Source organism: Cryptomeria japonica, chromosome 1 (genome assembly GCF_030272615.1).
Source record: "Cryptomeria japonica chromosome 1, Sugi_1.0, whole genome shotgun sequence".
NCBI lineage: Eukaryota > Viridiplantae > Streptophyta > Pinopsida > Cupressales > Cupressaceae > Cryptomeria > Cryptomeria japonica.
Genome location: NC_081405.1, coordinates 181846533 through 181867597, shown reverse-complemented (window position 1 = coordinate 181867597; position 21065 = coordinate 181846533).

Genomic DNA, 21065 nt, shown 5'->3' with positions numbered 1-21065 from the left:
ATCTACAACTAGGTGGGTGTCATGACATGTTGATTCTTTAAGAACATTAAGGAATGTCTTCTTATATTTTGAGAATAATTTGAAGATAATATTTCCTATTATTTATGATTTGGTTATTTGCTTGTGTATAATTCTAAATTAATTTATTAAACATAGACAACATCTATGATGTAGGGACTTCGCGGGGTCATAACTTTTGACTCGGTTGTCCGATTGGGCTGAAATTTTACGTGGATGTAGATCTTGAGGATTTGATTGGATTTTTGACCAAACCTAGTTGGGTAGGGCCTCCAAAAATTCAATTTCTTAGGGCCGGATTCCTTCATCTAAGGCCTCAAAATTGGCTTTTACTTTCTTTTTTGATTTTTTACAAAGTTGGTTTTTAAGTTAATTTTGAGCTCGTAATATTTTTGAGATTAGAAAGTTGTTTTTTTGTCATAGGAATGTTTTTTACATTTCTAGAAGATTTCATGATTTTTGGGATAGATTTAAAAATTTCCTTAAATGTTAATTTTTAGATTTTGTAAAAATCTACCCAAAAAGGAAATTTTTGGTGATTGTTTAAAATAGGGACTTTTTCATTGTAATGTCAAAATGGTTGGAGTTGCAGAAGAATAATGAGGAACATTTTATCTAGACTTGTGTTTAATTCTGATTATTCTTTGTTATATTGGTTATGTTTTAACTAGCTACATCATCTAGTATTAGAGCAAGAAGATGGTTTGGAGAGGAAGAGGAAGAGATCTTTCTCAAATGCATAGAGACATGCAAAACCTCCAAAGGAAGGTTTGAAAGCTCATGAATATAATGGAAAATCAAAAACTGAGGCAAAGGGAAGATAATTTTGATGAAAGTTTAGATGAAGGAGATACAGATTAGTTTGAAGAGTTCGAAGAAGAGCCAGTAAATCATGGAAATTTTGAAGAGAGGATGCTTAGGGAATTAAAGTCAAAGTTTCAGAATATGTAGGTAGTCTTAAACCATAGGAGCTGATTGATTGGTTGAATGAGATGGAGAAATTTTTCGAGTGGAAATCTATGATAGAGGAAAAAAAAAGTTAAGTTTGCATACACTAAGTTAAAGGGTCATGCAATGATCTGGTGGGATCATCTACAAAAGGAGTGAACAAGGAAAACAAAAGAGAACATCAAAACCTAGAGAAAGATGGAGAAAAAATTAAGAATTTTTTTGCCTTTAGAGTATGCACAAACTCTGTTTTGCAGATTTTAAAATCTGAAGCAAAACTTATCTACTGTACAAGATTACATAGATGAATTTTACCAGTTGTCCATTTAGGTTGAGCATCAAGAATCTGATGAGTAAATGACTGCTAGGTATGTAAATGGATTGAAGTTTTCAATTCAGGATGAATTAAGCATGAACCAGATTGATAGTATGGAAGAGGTCTATCAGTTGGATCTTATGGCAGAAGAAAAGAAAAATAGACAATATTTTCAACGGAATAGAGGAGAAAGAAGGGGTACTTCATCTCCTTCACGTGGCAGTTCAAGTTATGGTAGGGGAGATTCATCCCAAGGAGTAGAGAAGAAAGATCATACCTACCTAGAGTCCTCTAATCTACAAGAAGGATGAGGGTTTCAAAGAGGAAGAGGTTGGGAAACCCAAAGGAGACCATTCATTTGTTTTAGGTGTGGGGAAGAAGGCCACAGAGCATTTGAGTGCTCAAATTTTAACATGCAAGATAGAAATCAAGGAGTACCATCTAGGGTGATTTTAGCTAAATCTAAAAATGATGGAGGAGGTTTAGAAGTTCTCCCAAATGTAGGAGAAAACCTCATGATAAGGAGAACCTTGATAATCTCAGAGAAGGAGAAAACATAGATTCAAAGCTCTGATGACTCATTTCTTCGAACCAATATTTTTTGAACCAGAGGCACCTCAGGAGGAAAGGTATGTCAAGTTATTAATGACAGCGATAGTTGTGAGAATATAGTTTCCAGAGAGATGGTAGATAAGTTGAATTTACAGTGTGAGAAACATCTTCACCCTTACCATATTGCATGGTTTAAGAAGGGGAATAAAGTTACTATTGATAAGAGGTGCCTAATCAAGTTTTCTATATAGGCAAAACTTACAAAGATGAGGTCTGGTGTGATGTCATCCCAATGGATGCATGTCATGTATTATTGGGGAGGCCTTGGCAATATGACAAAAAGGTCATGCATGATGGGGAAAGGAATACATATACATTTTGGAAGGAGGTATTGAAAGTCATCTTATTACCCCTTAAGGATGTAGGGAAAGCTAAGAATATGTTGTCTAAAAGAGAGCTTCTTAAGGAGATGAAGGTGATAGGATTTTGTTATGCATTAATGGTACAAAATGAGGAAGGAGAAGGGATACCAATACTTGTTGAAGTAGCAAAGGTACTCAAAGAATATACTGATGTTATACCCGATGAGCTACCTGATGGTCTTCCACTAAAGCGAGATATTCAACATCATCTTGATCTAATTCTGGGAGCATATTTACCTAATTAGGAAGCCCTTAGGATGAGCCCTACACAACATTCAAAACTCAACAACCAAGTGATGGAGCTAATGAAGAAAGGTGTCATTGTACCAACATTATTAACACCAAAGAAAGATGGTCCATGAGGATATGCACAAATAGATGTGCAATCAATAGAATTAACATGAAATAATAGTTCCCTATACCTCACTTGGATGACATGATGGATGTTCTTGTAGGGGCCCAGTATTTCAGTAAAATTGATTTGAGAAGTGGGTATCACCAAATTCGGATCCAAGAAGGGGATGAATGGAAGACTGCTTTTAAGACTAGGGATGGATTATACGAGTGGATGGTCATGCCATTTGGGTTGTCTAATGCACCCAGTACCTTCAAGAGATTGATGAATACAACGCTTTGACCTTACATTGGTAAGTTGGTTGTAGTTTATTTTGATGATATTTTAATTTTTAGTAAGAACAAAGAGGAGCACTTGCAGCATTTGTGGATCATATTGGATGTGTAGAGGAAAGAGAAACTTTATGCAAACCTAAAAAAGTGTAGTTTTATGCATGAGAGTCTGGTATTTCTGGGATTTATTATTTCTGCAGAAGGTATCAAGATGAATTTAGAGAAGGTTAGAGCAATTCTGGAATGGCCTAGTACTAAGAAAATAACAAAGGTAAGAAGTTTTCATGGTCTCACCACATTTTATCGAAAGTTTATTAAAAAATTTAGCAGTATTGTTGCACCCATAACAAATTGTACCAATGGAAAGGAATTCATGTGGACCAATGAGGCTAAAGAAAGATTCAAGTTTCTAAAGAAGAAGGTAACTAAAGCTCTCATATTAGCATTAGCATACTTCAAAAAAGTGTTTGAATTTGATTGTGATGCCTCACATGTAGGTATTAGAGTTTTTCTTAGCCAAGTAGGTAAACCAATTGGCTTTTTTAGTGAAAAGTTGAATGAGGCAAGGAAGAACTATTCTGCATATGATCTAGAGTTTTATGCACTTGTGCAAGCCTTGCGACATTGGAGACATTATTTAGTGCCAAAGGAGTTTGTCTTGTTCATAGATCACATCGCATTAAAATATCTCAACACATAAAAGAAATTGAGTAGTAGACATGTGAAATGGGTTTCATTCTTACAAGGATATAAATTTGTTTTGAAACACAAATTAGGAAAGCAAAACCAAGTTGCAGATGCATTGAGCAAACATGTTATACTTCTAACAACAATGGAGAATGAGGTAGTTGGTTTTGATGCAATCAAAGATTTGTATGAGTCTGACAATGACTTCTAGGAGATTGTGGAACAGTTGAAGAACCCAATAGCTAGACATATGTCTGATATTCAAGGTGAATACTTTATGCAAGATGGCTATCTCTTCAAAGGGAAACAGTTATGCATTCCAGTTGGTTCCATGAGGAAGAATATCATTAGGGAATTTCATAGCAGTGGTTTGGCTGGACATTTTGGCAAGGATAAGACAATAGCCTTAATTGAAGATAAATACTACTGGCCAAAGATGAAACAACATGTAACCAGTTATGTGGAAAGGTGTAGGATCTAGCAGGTTGCTAATGGACACTCACAAAATATAGGGTTGTACATGCCACTTCTCATACCTCTAGAACCATGGAAAGATTTCAGCATGGACTTTATTTTGGGATTGTCAAATACACAATGAGGTAATGATTCTATTTTTGTGGTTGTTGACAGATTTAGTAAAATGGTTCATTTTATTGCTTGTAAGAAAACTAGTGATGCAACACGAGTGGCCGAATTATTTTTTTAGAAGTTGTTAGGTTGCATGGTGTGCCAAAAACCATTGTCTCTGATAGAGATACAAAGTTCTTAAGTCATTTTTGGCAAACTTTATGGAAGCAGATGGGGAATAAGTTGTAGTTTAGCCATGCCTATCACCCTCAAACCGATGGGCAAATAGAGGTAGTCAATCATAGTTTGGGAAACTTGTTAAGGTGCATTGTTAGAGAGAAGCCCAAGCAGTGGGATCTGGCATTGCCCCAAGCAAAGTTTGCTTACAATAGCTTAGTGAATAGATCTACACATAAATCCCCATTTCAATTTTTTTATGGTAGGAATCCTAAGGGTATTCTAGATTTGGTGTGGTTTCCCCTTGGCAAAAGAACCAATGATGATGCAGTAGCATTTGCAGAACACCTTCACCAATTGCAAGAAGAGGTGAGACAAAAGTTGCAGGAAAGTAATGCAAAGTACAAATCTATAGTCGATGTTGGTCAACAAAATCAGGTCTTTAAGGAAGGTGATTTAGTGATAGTTTATCTGTGGAAAGAGAGGTTTCCTATAGGCACATACCACAAGTTAAAATATAAGAAAGTTGATCCTTGCAGGGTTCTGAAGAAGATCAATGACAATGCTTATCAGGTCGATTTACCACCTGATCTTGATATCTCTCCTATATTTAATATTTCTAATCTCTACACATTTCATGGTGACATTCATGATGATGGTAGTGAGGAGGAAGTAGATTGGCAGTGGACACTCCCTATTAAGAAACAAGAGAAGATTGCACAAATTCTTGACAAGAAGATTGTTCGCACTCGACAAGGAGAATATAATAGATACTTGGTATAGTGGGATGGATTAGCACCAGTAGAGAGCACATGGATTACATAGTGGGAATTTTTGTAGTTGGATCGAGGTCAGTGGCAGCAATTTGAGGACACCCACTTGCAGGAGCTGCGTCCTTTTCAACTAGAGGAGAATGATGCAGGGACTTCGCGGGGTAATAACTTTTGACTTGGTTGTTTGATTGGGCTAAAATTTTACGTGGATGTAGATCTTGAGAATTTGATTTGATTTACAACCAAACCTAGTTTAGTAGGGCCTCCAAAAATTCAAATTTTCAAGGCCGGATTCCTTCATCTAAGGCCTCAAACTTGGCTTTTACTTTCTTTTTTGGTTTTTTAGAAAGTTGGTTTTTTAGTTAATTTTGAGCTCATAATATTTTTGAGATTAGAAAGTTGGTTTTGTGTGTCGTAGGAATGCTTTTTAGGTTTCTAGAAGATTTCATGATTTTTGGGATAGATTTGAAAATTTCCTTAAATGGCAATTTTTGGATTTTGTAAAATCTGCCCAAAAAGGAATTTTTTGGTGTTTGTTTAAAATAGGGACTTTTTTATTGTAATGGCAGAATGGTTGGAGTTGCAGAAGAATAATGAAAATTTGATCTAGACTTGTGTTTATTTCTGATTATTCTTTGTTATATTGGTTATGTTTTAACTCGCTACTTTAATCTAGACTTATATCTATGGTCATTTGAGGATAAATATGTATGATGTTAGATCTAGAATAATATACTAGAGATTAAAGCCATTGTAGATTGCTAGGTTGGTTAAATTTAAACTTGTATTATTTAAATTATTTTCACTCATTGATTTATTTTGATTTGCATAGGTATAATCAAAATTTATTTTATTAATGTTTTTGTTAGTAGTGGAATGGTATTGACAAAAATGAAGCTTCTTCATTTGTAACACACAATCTGAATTATATGGTTTGTTTGTCATTCATGTATAACTTTGTTTATTTATTTTCAGCTTCTATTTTCACTTCATTATGTAATTATTAGCTAGTAGACTATTATATGTTAGAAACTCCTGATGAATACTAAGAGGGGGGGGTGAATTAGTATACATAATAACTTCAAAAAAAACTTAAACAATTTAACTGTTGATCGGTGAAGCAGATCAAACAATAACTTGATTAGAGCAAAAACAAGCTAGATAGCAAATAAAGCATTCACCCACAAAATTGCAATCACCATAACACAAGATGTTTTTGACGTGGAAACTCAAATGGGAAAAACCACGGTGAGTAAAACTCACAAGTCAACTATCTGTAGAAGAGTAACCAGACCGATTAAGGTCAGACTGGTTAAGGTTTTACAATGTTCTTTACTAGAACAAATCTTGTTAGGAATCTAGATCTCTGTTAGGAGATAAGTCCTGTTAAAGACTACCTTGTTAAAGGATTTCAAATTCACAATTGTGAATCACTTTGTTAGAGGTTTTACAAAAGGCTTGACTAGGCCTACCCGGTTAAGGGTTTTAGACTTGTCAAAGATATTAGTAATCAACAAGTAAATGATCTAGATAGTAGCATAGAATGCTTGGTTAGATCCTTGACAATTTCTTGTTAATGCATTCAAGCATTACTTCAGTCTTCTATGTTTTACACTCTCAATCTTAGTCACGAGATATCTTTTCTTGACCAGACATAATCTTTTTAAAAGCTTCGCACATAAAAACTTCTCTTCTCTACTTAAAACCATAGACATGATGTCCTTATATAGGAACTTGATTTCATGTCAGTCCAATAAGATTAGACTGCAATTTCCTAGGTACAGTACATCTAGACACTTTTGGTAACATGGCACAAAAATATTGCCATAGTGTCGGTGTATGGTAACTCATCACACATTACATGTATACTGGTTGATTACATATACCGATCACCAGTTAACAAGTGAAGACTGGAAAAATGGAACATAGTTGTTTTGATCAAAAAGATTAACTATCGCTCGAGGTCTTCATTCAGCTTGAGATCTACATACCACTTCGAGGTGTTCGTTCATACTAAGACTAGTAAGCATTTTCTATGTAACACCGATAGTCTCCAACAAACAAAGACTATTCATACAATACCGAGTAGAAAAGCTACAGCTTGAGAATAATACATTCATCAAGTGTGTGTCCATCAATGACAATCACAACTAAACATCATTAGAATACCAACAATCTTCCTCTTTGGCATTGATGGCAACACTTGGGATTTTTTTTTTTGACATCCAAGTGCTTAAAACAACAAAAAAAAGTGCCATGAGCAAAATTACTCCCCCTAATCACAAAAATTACAAGTATGTGCAAAAAGATACTTATCAAAATTTGAAGATATACACTACTCCCCCTTTGCCAACAATGACAAAGTAAATGCAAAATATCACGAGTTTGCATAATGTAAAAATAGAGTATGTGTTCATTTCAATAAAGAGTAAAACTTTTCAAAAATAGATTTAAAGTTTTGCAGAAAGTCCTTCATGTCTGAGGATTATGACTCAAGAAGTGAGACAGAAATTTCACTCTCGGTCTTCATTTGGAAGGCTAATTCTTCCATCGCATCTATGGTGCTCAGCTCCTATGTCACAGTGATAGCTTCTAGGTTCAGAAAGCATTTCTGGAGTACTTGCTAAGCAATAGGAGCAACTGAAGCTCCTGCAGATCTCGAGTCCGATTGTAGATTTCTGATTCAAGCTTGGCAATCTAATGCTGATACAAATGAACAGTGTGTCCATAGGTTGTGAATAGATCATAGGGCAGTTTGAAGTTGCTGATGTACTTCTATAACTCCATTTGTAATAGTGTCTTATGTTTTAGAGAATCTTCACAAAATAGGTGCGGTTAACATATTTTACTCAAGAGTAGATGACCTTCACCCATAGATGACCTTATATCATCTTTTTGATTAAGCAATTTTGTCCGGTCATCTTTCATGTGCTGAACTAAGGCAACTGCAAGTGCATTTTAATGGCTTTTCTTTGTAGTGGCCTGGGCAACATCTTCCAGAAATTGTACTTGGTCATCGACTATTGTGCAAAGAAGTTTGAGTTTAGCTAGCAAGGAGTCGGTACTAGGGAGATTAGTATCGGGGATTAGATTGGATAGGGTGTCAATGGCAAACTGAATGACATCCTTCTCTTTCTTTTTCCTTAGTTTTTCCAATCTCTCTTGCACTAATTGAATGCTTCGTAGTAGCTCAGTTTCATCAGCCAACTGGGTTAGACAGACAAGTGTCAAATCAATGGAACTGGTGGAATCAACCTACTTGGCTTGATCTCTAGTTGTCTTAGGAATCTTTTCTCCTTCTTTGGCCTTGACCTCTACTTGTCTTCGCTTCTCCTCTTCTTCTCTTTCTTGAGCTATCTTGGTAGCCTCTGCTTTCTCCTCTTGTTTCTTTCTCTCTTCTTCTCTCTATTTCTCCTCTTCCTTCTTCTTCGCTATTTCTTTCCTCTTTTCTTCTTCTTCTTCCTATTTCTTCTTATCTTCTTCTTCCTATCTCTTCTTTTCTACTTTTTTTTTCTTCTTCTTTTCCTCTTCTTCTTTCTTCTTCTTTTCCTCTTGCTCTTTCTCTTGTTTTTCTTTCTCTTCTTTCTCTTTTTCAATTTTCTCATTTTCCACTTTCTCTTCCTTTTCTTTCTCTAATCTTTCTTTTTCAGCTTCCTCCTCATCTAGAGTGGTATCCTCCAAGTCTAGTTCATCAACATCAATGGGGTCATTTTGTTTTGCTAGTCTTTCACCCATACTATTAAAGACTTCATCGAAAATGGTTGTGGATAGATCAGGTTCTTGTTCAGCCAATCAATTTGCTTCGTACACTTTTTGCATGTTGACCACAGTTTTCACTTTCAAATGGGTATCTTTTTCCACTTCAGAAGATTTTCCTTCGAGTAGCTAAAGTCTTCTTCTTCACATGAAGAAGATGCCTTTGTTCTTATCAATAATTTCAAACAATTTAAAATTAGAGACATCTAGAAAGTATTGATAAATTTTTTTATCCCTGATGTCTTTCTCTTTTTCAATGGCAATGTACCATTTGTTGTCCAAAGAATCATACAAAGATTTAGATGTAATAGATTTAATCTTAGAAGGTGACCGATCATTTATACATAGGTATCTAATGAGTTCTTATTCAACATCCTCCTTTTCATTATCATTAAAATCATCAAAATAATCTTTTAAGTCATCAAGAACTTTTCTTCTAATATTCTTTATGGTCCTTTGACATTGTGTCATAGGTTTGTAAGAAAAAAAATCTAATTTTACTAGTGCAAAGATGGTAGGTACATTACCAGTTGACTTCATTTTCTTGGTAGATTGCCTTGTCTTCTTTACTTCTACCTCTAATTCAGAGTCTTCTAGATTTGGTGAGTGATTCCTGGTTTTCCTTGTTCATTTGAACACTTTTGTCAGAACAACCTCTGATTTCTTTTTAGTAGATGATCTTTTGGTCACTTTGGGTTTAGCAACAGATGTAACTGGTGCCGATGTTGATGGCACAACTTTACCCTTTATCTCCTTTGGTACTTCACTAGATTTGACTCTCTCTAAATAAGTACCAGTCCTCTTCTTTTTGGGTTCCAGTGGTGAGGCTAGCAGGGTTGAGGCATATCTTGCCAATATATCATTTACCACCTCATAGGCCATATGCCCAACTACATCTTTTCTGGGTTCAACTGCTTCCCTTATGCATTCATCTATTTTGATGGTGAAATAGATGTCATCTTCATATTTCTTAACTAAATCACCAAACATTCTCATTCTCTAGTTCATTTTTAATTTGAATTCATCAAAATACCTATTCAAGGTCTCCAAATATGCAGTTCCTACTACTTGCCAACTCTCCTTTATTTGTTTGGTAACTGATAGATTAGTTGACCATTCAACATCACCGACTCCAAGAAAGTAACTTTGAAAGTAGAAAAACAAACCAATAAGTAGTTGACCAAACTTAAACCTTTTAGTTTTATCTAATTTGATCAACTTCAGGTTATCTATGAGTTGTTTTTACACATAGGTACATAGATCACATTATGCATCTTCCTTCATCATTTTGTAGGCAGCATGCACTGTAGCTGAAGGAACAAAATTCATTCTGCTAGCATAGAATATTTTGTATCCAATTACCATACATTCATATTTTACCAAATTATCTCTAATGGTATTGACAGTCATTGCTCATTGGTCACTCACTGAATCGGTGAGCTCTGTTACTTTAGATTTAGGGATTTTCCAAACAACAGGCACTTCCCCAATATTGCAAAATCCAATCATGACATGAATTGCCTCTGATGTAATGTCATGAGTTTGTTCAAGGTACATTTTGTCACCATGAACCCTACTGAGGATGATTTTTATGTGTTCCTCGGTAAATTCCTCAAGAAAGTAAACTGCATTATGCAATTTCTTCTTCTCTATTATGCTATATTCAGGTTTAATCTTTTTATCATCTTCACATAATAGACTTAGCTGGGAGTGAATTACTAGGGACCCTAGGTCTTCTAGTTTGCAATCAATATATCCTGTAACATCGCATTCGACAATGACTTTGACGAGAATTTGAGATAGGGTAGTATACCTCATCTTAGGAAGCTTAGGTGTGTCCTCATGTTCAGTAGAACTAGAGGGGACATTAGATGCAGATGCCATACCAAACAGATTCCAAAAGAAAAGAATCTTTCAAAGAGAAATACCTTTATTCTCTGAGCTTAGGGTTTTCCAATGACAAGCACAACACACTTCTCTAGATGCTTGATTACCACTTTGACTTTCACACTGATAGTATGAAATGATTGCAAGATTTATGCAAGATTTCTTTCTGAATTCTTTCGAATGTGAGATGAATTGCTCTGGTTGCGCTTCTCAGCTTAAACAAAGTTTCTCGAAAACTAGGTAAGTAGAAATGATGACAAAAGTTACTTTTAAACATGCTCCCACCTACCATAATAAATGCATAACTATTAGGGTTCAAACCCTAATTTTACTTTTTATCGCTTCAATTCTTTTGTCTATTGATAGGTAACAACTATCGATAAAAGTGCCTTACCGATATACTCTGGGTGTTTCTAAATATTTATACCGATATGTTCCCCCTAAGCTTTTTGAAGCCCAATTTACTGATTTGGGGATTTCCACACTTGGTACGGAAATTGGTTGATCATGCGACTTCACTTCAGATTTCTTTTTCTAGGTTTTGTCCATATCTGCCTGAATGATTTCAAGATCAATCTTTCCTTCAGTTTTGATTGGTATGTCTCCCGATGGATTATTTCTCAGTCTACATGCTCTGGTGGTGTGTCTCAATTTGTTGCAGTGATAGCATACCATTCCAGGTGTTCTCCATTGTCTAGTATTTACATTTCCATTCTTCCTTCTGCATGTTGCAATAGTGTGACCACTACCATGACAGATTAAACAGGTTGCTCTCCAACTCATTTCTGCTTCACAATAATTTGACCGGTGGTCATGGATTTTGTATTGGTTTGGGTTCTGGTTCATAGGAGGTTTGAGGGACAACTCCATTAGATCTTGGTGGATAATTCCCAGAGTTGTTCATAACTGACCTGCACTCAAAATCTCTATGCCCAAACTTGTTGCATGTATAACAGTGACCATTAAATCTACCAGGTCTAGCCACATTGTTTTGAAAATAAGGAAAATTATTGTAAGGCTTGCTCCTACATACATTAGCAATATGTCCTTCCTTAAGACAGTTAAAGCAAATGAGTTTAAACTTTTTCTTACCTTTACTTCCACTGTTGTCCTTAGGTGCTGATTTCTTTTTCATTGCAACATTCTTGGTTCCAGAGGTCTCACCTTCCTCGTATCCATAGAAACCAAGTCTAGTGGTATCTTTTGATGGCTTTATTGATTCTAGCTTTTGCTCTATCTTGACAACACTCTAGTTGAACTTAGCAAGTATTCCTCTGGTCTCAGCAAGTTCCTTTGAAAGAGCATCATTGCTCTTCACCAAGGTTTCATTTTGAGTGATAGCTTCATTCAGTTCAACTTGTATTTCTTCTTTCTCTTCTTTACCCTCTCGTAGATAGACGGTAACAGTACCAACTTCTTGCTTTAATTTAAAGATCTCATGCTCCTTGTCCTTTACTAGATCTTCAACTTTTCTTCTATTTTCCAGTTCTTAACTCATCCTGATAGTCAATCCTTCTAACTCCCTCCTTAGGTTAGTTTTGGATTCATTTAGTTTCTCCACTTCTCCAACTAGGGCATCCATGTCTGCTTCATCAGAAGAGTTGTTTTTGGTAAGTTCCATCAACTTCTTAGCAAGCTCTCTTCTCTTGGCTAAAGAGGCTTTAAATTTGATCTTGAGTTCATCATAGGATTTCTCAGATTCACCCAAATGGTGAGTGAGTTCCCTCATACTATATTCTCCAATATCTCCTTTCAGTTGGTTAGACTTATGGAAAGGTTGGCTCTCATACCAATTGATGAATACTAAGAGGGGGGGTGAATTAGTATACCTAATAACTTCAATAAACACTTAAACAATTTAACTATTGACTAGTGAAGTAGATCAAACAATAACTTGATTAGAGAAAAAACAAGCTAGATAGCAAATAAAAAATTCACCCACAAAATTGCAATCACCATAACACAAGATGTTTCTGATGTGGAAACCCAAATGGGAAAAACCATAGTGAGTAAAACTCACAAGTCAACTATCTACAGAATAGTAACCAGACTAGTTAAGGTCAGGCTGGTTAAGGTCTTACAATGTTCATTACCAAAATAGATCCTGTTAGGAATCCAGATCTTTGTTAGGAGATAAGTCTTGTTAAAGACTACCCTGTTAAAGGATTACAAATTCACAACTATGAATCGCCTTGTTAGAGGTTTTACAAAAGGCTTGACTAGGCCTAACCAGTTAAGGGTTTCAGACTTGTCAAAGAAATTAGTAATCAACAAGTAAATGATCTAGATAGTAGCACAAAATGCTTGATTAGATCCTTGCCAATTCCTTGTTAATGTATTCAAGCATTACTTCAGTCTTCTATGGTTCGCACTCTCAGTCTCAGTCATGAGATATCTTTTCTTGATCAGACCTAATATTTTAAAAAGCTTCGCACATAACAACTTCTCTTCTCTACTTTAAACCCTAGACATGATGTCCTTATATAGGAACTTTATTTCATGTCGGTCCAATAAGATTAGACTGAAATTTCCTAGGTATAGTGCATCTAGACACTTTTGGTAACATGGCACAAAAACATCACCATAGTGTCAGTGGATGGTAACTCATCACACATTACATGTATACTAATTGATTACATATACCGATCACCGATTAACAAGTGAAGACTGGAAAACTGGAACATAGTTGTTCTGATCAAAAGGATTAACTGTCGCTCAGGGTCTTCATTCAAATTGAGATCTCCATACCACTTTGAGGTCTTTGGTCATACTAAGACTAGTAAGCATTTTCTACATAACACCGATAGTCTCCAACAAACAAAGACTATTCATACAATACCAGTTAGAATAGCTACCGCTTGAGAATAATACATTCATCAAGTAAGTGTGTGCCCATCAATGACAATCACAACTAAACATCATCAAAATACAAACAACTCCCACCAGTTTTATTTGTTCTTGGATGTAGGAGGTCTTTTGTCCATTTCATACCAAAATGTTATGGTTAACCTTTTTTCTTGTTGTTTATAATTGATAAAGTGCAAGACAATTTTTTTTGGAAAAAGCTCGACTGATCTTTCTTGTGTAGGTGGGTGCATACACTTATATAAGAAGATATATAGTTGGTATAACTATGTGATATCGAAACCTATAATAAATGCAAACTACAATGTAATAGAACATTTCATAGTTATGCCCAGATTCCCCTCTTATTACATTGATACTAAAAATTTCCCTAGGGACCTCTGCTTAAGGTTTACACAACAAAACTTGTTGACTACATTACATAAATACATATTTTTGAAAGCTCTTATCTTGAAGAAGAAAATAATAAACCTAGGGGGGCTCCATCAAGTCATCTCTTGACCCTCAAAAAGGTGTATCATGGAGATGTGTTCTTAAACTCTCAATTCCAAACTCTTGAATCACAAAGTGTTGAATTATTCAACAATGATCAATAAGAGATATGAAAGATCTCTAGCATTGTCTATTGATTACACAAGGTATAAATATCAATCGTATACTATGAACCTTTCTCAATAATAATCCATTTTGAGCTCAACACCAAATCTCAAACCTGTCTCGAAAATATAATGTTCACAACACATGCATTCTTTAAATCTATCACCATCAAAAGAAAAACTGAAAGAAACAAATACGAAAACCAAAATTGCCAAAAAACTTCTCATGCAGAGTACCATCTCAAAGAAAGAAGCTAACTTGAGATGATGAAAATCCATCCTTTGGTGCCACCTACCTCCCATATTTTGAAATTTTATAGTACTATTGTACTATTTACACTATTTAATACACAATTGACACCAAGAGAAGAGTCATTAATAATACATTCATCCTTAGTGGAATTTTAATTTTTAATCTAGGTAACATTACCTGCATTAGATTATTCTTTTACTTTACCCTTAAGAACATTAGTAGCGTGAATTCAACAATCAGTGTGACCCTTTTTCTTACAATAAAAACACATGATTTTCTCTAACCTTCGATGAATTCTTGATTAAAGTGTCTGTTCCTGAGAATTTGATATTTTGTAGTTTCTTCTTGAATATAGTGAAAGTTATCTTGAGAATCATCTTCTAATTCTTGTTTTCTTCTCTTATCTCTTGCTAGAATAGCTAAAATCATACCTTCTAGAGTTTGTGAAGGTATTTGGCTAAGTGTGAAATCAACACTATTGTCTTTTGAAGGTAAGACGTTTAAAAATATGGCCTTTGTATCATCATCATCTACAAGAGTCTTAACCTCTGCAAGTTATCTAAAAAGAGATCTCAAATTACTTATATGGTTTGACATTGTGATCCCATCTTTCATATTGAACATAAACAACTGAAGTTCAAGAGACAATTTTGCAGTAATTGTTTTCACTCCAAACAATTACTTTAAATTATCCCAAATTTCATTTGCTGATTTATCTAAATCTATGTGATGCAATTTAGTGTCAGAAAAGAGCAAGACCAATAATAGCCTTTTCTTTATCATCTCTATCATTTCAATCTTATAGCCTAGTTGCATCTGTAGGTTTTTTCTCCTTTGCACTTACTATACCCCTTAAATTCTTGTTCATTAATTACATTTGAAATTTTATTCTCCAAGTTTGAAAATTAAAATTGAAGTACTTATCTAATGAAATTTCCATTTTAACAAATTAATATGAACCTTATCACTCACTATATTCTTGACCGCAAGAAAATGTAGATCTTCTCTAAACTATTCCTCATATCAAATGCAATCCATGCTAAAAAAATTGTATTCAAGCATCAATCATGTTGAAACCAAATATTTTCACTCATCGATATCATTAAATTTGAAATGCCAATGAGAGGTTCAGACCTTCAACAAAAGTGTTACCTGAATTGCATTGGTGTAAACTACATTGGATAGCTTCTTTCCTTGTACTTCTCAAGCTTCATATATTGATCCATTTGAACGCTTTTAGTAGGTACCTCTTGCCTCTTTATTATTGTATCAACAAATAATGAACATGTACAAGAACATGCTTCACTCTGATACCAAATGACAAAGTGTAAGACAATTTTTTTTGGCAAAAGCTTGATTGATCTATCTTATGTAGGTCGATCATACACGTATATAGGAAGATATATAGTTGGTATAACTATATGATATCCAAACATGTCATAATCACTAACTACACTGTAATAAAACATTTCATAGGTTTTTAATAAGAGAAAAAAACTTTTAATGGTCCCCTGAAACTGTTGGCATTATGGATGAATTGATTATATGTTGCATTGATGTTTTATCATTGATGTCAACACTAGCTTTTATGGAAGGTTACCGACAGACAAGTTTTGGTTACTGTTGGAAGATCTAGTGTTACCCATAGAAGAGTTTATCTATTGGACACTTCTAGCATGTTTGGATCAATCAAGTATGTTTGATTTTATGTGTTACATGTTCCTACAATGTGTTTTAGTCTTTTGGTATTGACTTGGTAATCGGATGCTATCATACATTCTTGTAAACCCTTACCAACATTGGTTTAAGGTTTTACCGATAAAGCTTTCATTGAGGAATCTTGACATGATGCATAAGTGGTGTTGGTGCAACTTCTAAATGGATTTTAGGATGTTGAAGATATTCTTTGATCATTCTTCAACTGTATGAAGACATTTCTTTAGCGTGATGGACCCAGAATAGGTCTGGTGCCTATCTAGGTTATGGACCAGTATCATGATAACATGTACTCTACACGTTAATGGGATGTTTCAAGATGATTTATGGATTTGTAATTATTGTTTTGTGATGAATAATGATGAACAATAGATACCCTAACTGGTAATGAGAGGGGGGGGGGTGAATTAGTACATACAAAAACTTTTGTACAACTTATCAAGTTAAAACAATGCTAACCGGATGTCTTCATTACTAAACTTAACCATGGCAATACTAGTTAAACATAGTAAAACCTTAGACAACATAAACTAGTAAAATTGAACCCTTCAGATTCATTCAATACTTAATAACTACTTCACCCATAAATATATGCATGTGGTGTGTCAACAATACCATAACCATTAGCTTTGGATGCATAATCACTTAAACAATGAATACTTAATCATAAAAAAGAATTGCATAACACAGGACACATAGATTTTTCACATGGCAACCCAAATGGGAAAAACCATGATGGGGATGAATACCCACAAGCTTGTTTTTGAACTCTTTTGAAGCTCACTCTTTTAGGAGCCAAGTCTGGTTAAAGACTTTATAATAAGGTTCTGCTAGGAACCGATCCTATCAAAGATCACCCAGTTAAGGGATGGCTATATACCCTATTAGAGGTTGAAACCTTGTTAAAGGTTACCTTTCTAGAGGATTTAAAGAACTTAATGAACTTGAGTCACCTGGTTAAAGGATTTACAAAAATCCTGTTAAAGCTACCCGACAAAGGGATTTTCCTTTTTTTGAAATGGTTAGAAAACAATAGGTAAAGCTTTGATCTGATAACAATGCTATATGTTAAGGAAAATCCTTTTCAATTACTCTACTCTACAATCACACTTTGCAGTTTTCTCTCTCTCTAGTCTGGCAAGTATCTCATCACTCAAATACACACACAACATTTTCCAACAACTTACAATAACAAACATCATCGACCTTATAGTCAAGAATTAGGTCGGTAGCATAAACCCTAAACCTTAAGCATTTTAAGTTTACAATACAAGTGGTCCAATCTTGACCATCCAAACACTTTGCATAGAGAAATACAATTTCAAACAGATCACCAGATAATCTGCATCGTCCATTCTTCACTGCACATAGAAATTAGTAACTCATCACACTTCCTTCACATGCACAAAGCTGATGTGGCATCATGATTTCATCTTCATCTCTTAGCTAACTCATCACAGAATGTCATCAGTTGCATCGTACAAGAAAAATTGTAAAACCAGAAACCCTAGAGCTGAGACTACCAACTAGTAGTCACACTTAGTGAAACCTAGACACCTGTTCACTACATCTCTTCATACCAATTCACCAACTTCTTCCAATTTGTATACTCATTCACTTGCACTTATTGACATCAATGACAACAGACACTATCATCATATCAATATGTCGATTCATCATATGCCAACAATCTCCCCCTTTGGCATTGATGGCAATACTCAGTGTAGTATTGCAACTATAAACATCATAGACTAGTGTATTCTACATCATCAAATATATTCTCCCCATACATCAAATATCTTTTCCCCATACATCAAATATTTTCTCACCATACATCAGATATCTTCTCCCCCTTTGACAACAAAGCCAAAGTGGAGGCACAAACTTCCATTATCCACTATGCTACTCCCCCTATGGAGTAGCATCCTTCAACACATTAATCCTAAAGTATTTGACACTGTAGTACCTGTCTGATGTAGAGCACACAACTTTAGTTGACTTTATGAAGGGGCAGAACCCCTAATTCACCTCTCAAATAGGTAAAAGTAGTCTTCGGTAAGGGTTTAGTGAATATATCTGCTAGCTGCTCCTTACTAGAAACATGTTCTAGTACAACCTCCTTATTCTAAGCCCTCTCTCTTAAGAAATAGTACTTGAGATCAATGTACTTAGTTATAGCATACAATACTAGATTCTTGGAAATATTTATTGCACTAGTATTGTCACAAAATATACTCACCGGTTCAGATATAAGTACTTTGAAACCTTTCAATACATGTTTCATCCAGATTACTTGAGTGCAGTTCATAAATGCTGCCACATATTCTACTTCAGCTATAGACTGAGAAGTACAACTCTACTTCTTTCTTGTCTAGGAAACTAGTCTTCCACCAAGAAAGAATGCTCCACCGATTGTGCTCTTCCAGTTGTCTACATTACCTACCCAATTAGCATCAGTATATACTTTGAGATTAAAGCCACCATTATATGGATACCACAATCCATAGTCAAATGTTCCTTTTAGATATCTAAGAATCCGCTTGACAGCTACCAAGTGGGATTCTCTTGGACTTTTCTGAAAATGAGCTACTATGCCCACTGCATGAGCAATATCTGGTCTGATGTGCACCACATAGTGCAGCTTACTGATCATTGACCGGTACTCTTTCTCATTCACCAATGCTAAATCATCTTCCTTAGTCAGTTTACAGCTAGTCACCATCATTGTACCAACTGGTTTGCTTTCCTCCATGCCAAAGGTCTTCAATACCTCTTTAACATACTTGGACTAGGTAATAAAGATACCCTCTTTCATTTGTTGAATCTATAAACCAATGAAGAACTTTATCTCTCCAATCAAAGACATCTCAAACTCTTTCTTCATTTCATCTACAAAAGCATGACTCATTTTATCATCTCCTCCAAATATTATGTCATCTACAAATACTTCACAAATCAGAATTTGATCACCTTCAGATTTTAGTTAGATGTTTCTATCTTCACTTGTTCTCTGTAATCCTATCTTCACAAGATGAGAGTGTAACCATTCATACCATACCCTAGGTGCTTGTTTTAATCCATACATGGCTTTGTGTAATCTACACACCATGTTACTATCTTCTGATAAGGCAAACCCATCTGGTTGCTAAATGTACACTTCCTCTTCTAGGATTCCATTCAAGAATGTAGACTTCACATCCATCTGATAAACCTTAAATCCCTTGAATGTTGCAAATGCAAGTAGCATTTAGACACCTTCCAATCTAGCCAAAGGAGCAAAGGTTTCTCCATAGTCTTCTCTCTCTTCCTGAGCATATCCTTTGCATACAAGTCTTGCCTTGTTCCTCACAACTATGCCTTCTTCATTTAGCTTATTCTTGAAGACCCATTTGGTACCTATGACATTCTTGTGTTCTCGTCTAGGTACCAAGGACCATGTTGCATTCTTTTTTATTTGGTCTAATAACTCTTCCATAGCCTTAATCCAATATTCATCTGTATGTGCTTCTCTAGAAGTCTTGGGCTCAAATTCAGAAATCATGCAAGAGTTTTCTTTCACCTTTCTTCTTGTGAGTATCCCTGCATCTTTATCTCCTGTGATTTGCTTCAGATCATGATGTAGTTTCACATACCTAGGAATGACTCTAGCTGGTTCTACTAGGTTTTCTCAGGTTCCTTAGGGGATTCATCAACCCTTACATTGATACTCTCAACAATTTTCTGTGTTCTATTATTTTAGCACTTGAGAGATTTTCTCTTAGTGGAATATCCCAAAAATATTCCTTCATCATATTTAGCATCAAAATTGCTCAGATGCTTGCCTCTCTTGATGTAACACTTACTACAAAATACTTTAAAATAACTCATAGTGAGAGTTTTCCTGGTCCAATACTCATAAGGGGTTTTAACTCTACCTTTCTTGATGAGTACCTGGTTCATAGTATAGACTGCAGTTCTCACCACTTCTCTCCAAAAAGTATGAGCAACCTTTCCTTGGATCGGCATTGTTCTAGCTGCTTCAACTATAGTCCTATTACTCCTTTCTGCTATGCCATTCTAATGTGGTGTCCTTGGGGTAGACAAATGCCTCTTGATATTGCTATCTTAATAGTACTTGTTAAATTCATTAGAAGTGAATTCACCTCCTTGATTAGTTCTTAGGAATTTTATCTTTTGACTACTTTCCTTCTCTACTAATGCTCTAAAGGCTTTGAACTTTCCAAACGCCTCAGACTTGTCTTTCAAGAATGTAACCCACATCATTCTTGAGAAGTCATCAATAAGAATCATGAAATACCTATCTCCTTGAATACTTCTAGTTTTCATAGGACCACACAAATTAGTATGCACAAGATCAAGAAAGTTTTTTCTGAAAAAGACTTACGTTTGAAAGTTAAGGAAGACATCTTCCCAATTTGACATTCTCTGCACAAAGAATTCTCTAGTTTGTTGAGCAAGGGTAATCCTCTTACTACCTTGATCTTACTAGCCTTCACAATATTATCAAAGTTCATATGACAAAGTCTCCTATGCCATATGCAATTGTCATCAAACTTTGCCATCAGACTCTAACTTATCTTGGCATTCAACTAAAACAGGTTACCTCTGGTCTACTTACTGGTGGCAATAAGTTTACCACTTTTTCCAATTATACTACAAACTCCACTTTTGAACTCCAAAATGAGTCCTTTATCATTTAGCCGAGAAACACTCAACAGGATATTCTTAAGACCTTCTATCCAGTAGACATCATCCGCACTGCTCTTTTCATTCAGTGAGATGGATCCTTTTCCTTTTACCAAGCATGGTGCATCATTTTTGAATTTCACAACATCTCCATCATATTCTTCTAGAGACATAAACTTTTTCCAATCACCAGTCATGCGGTGAGAACAACCACTATCA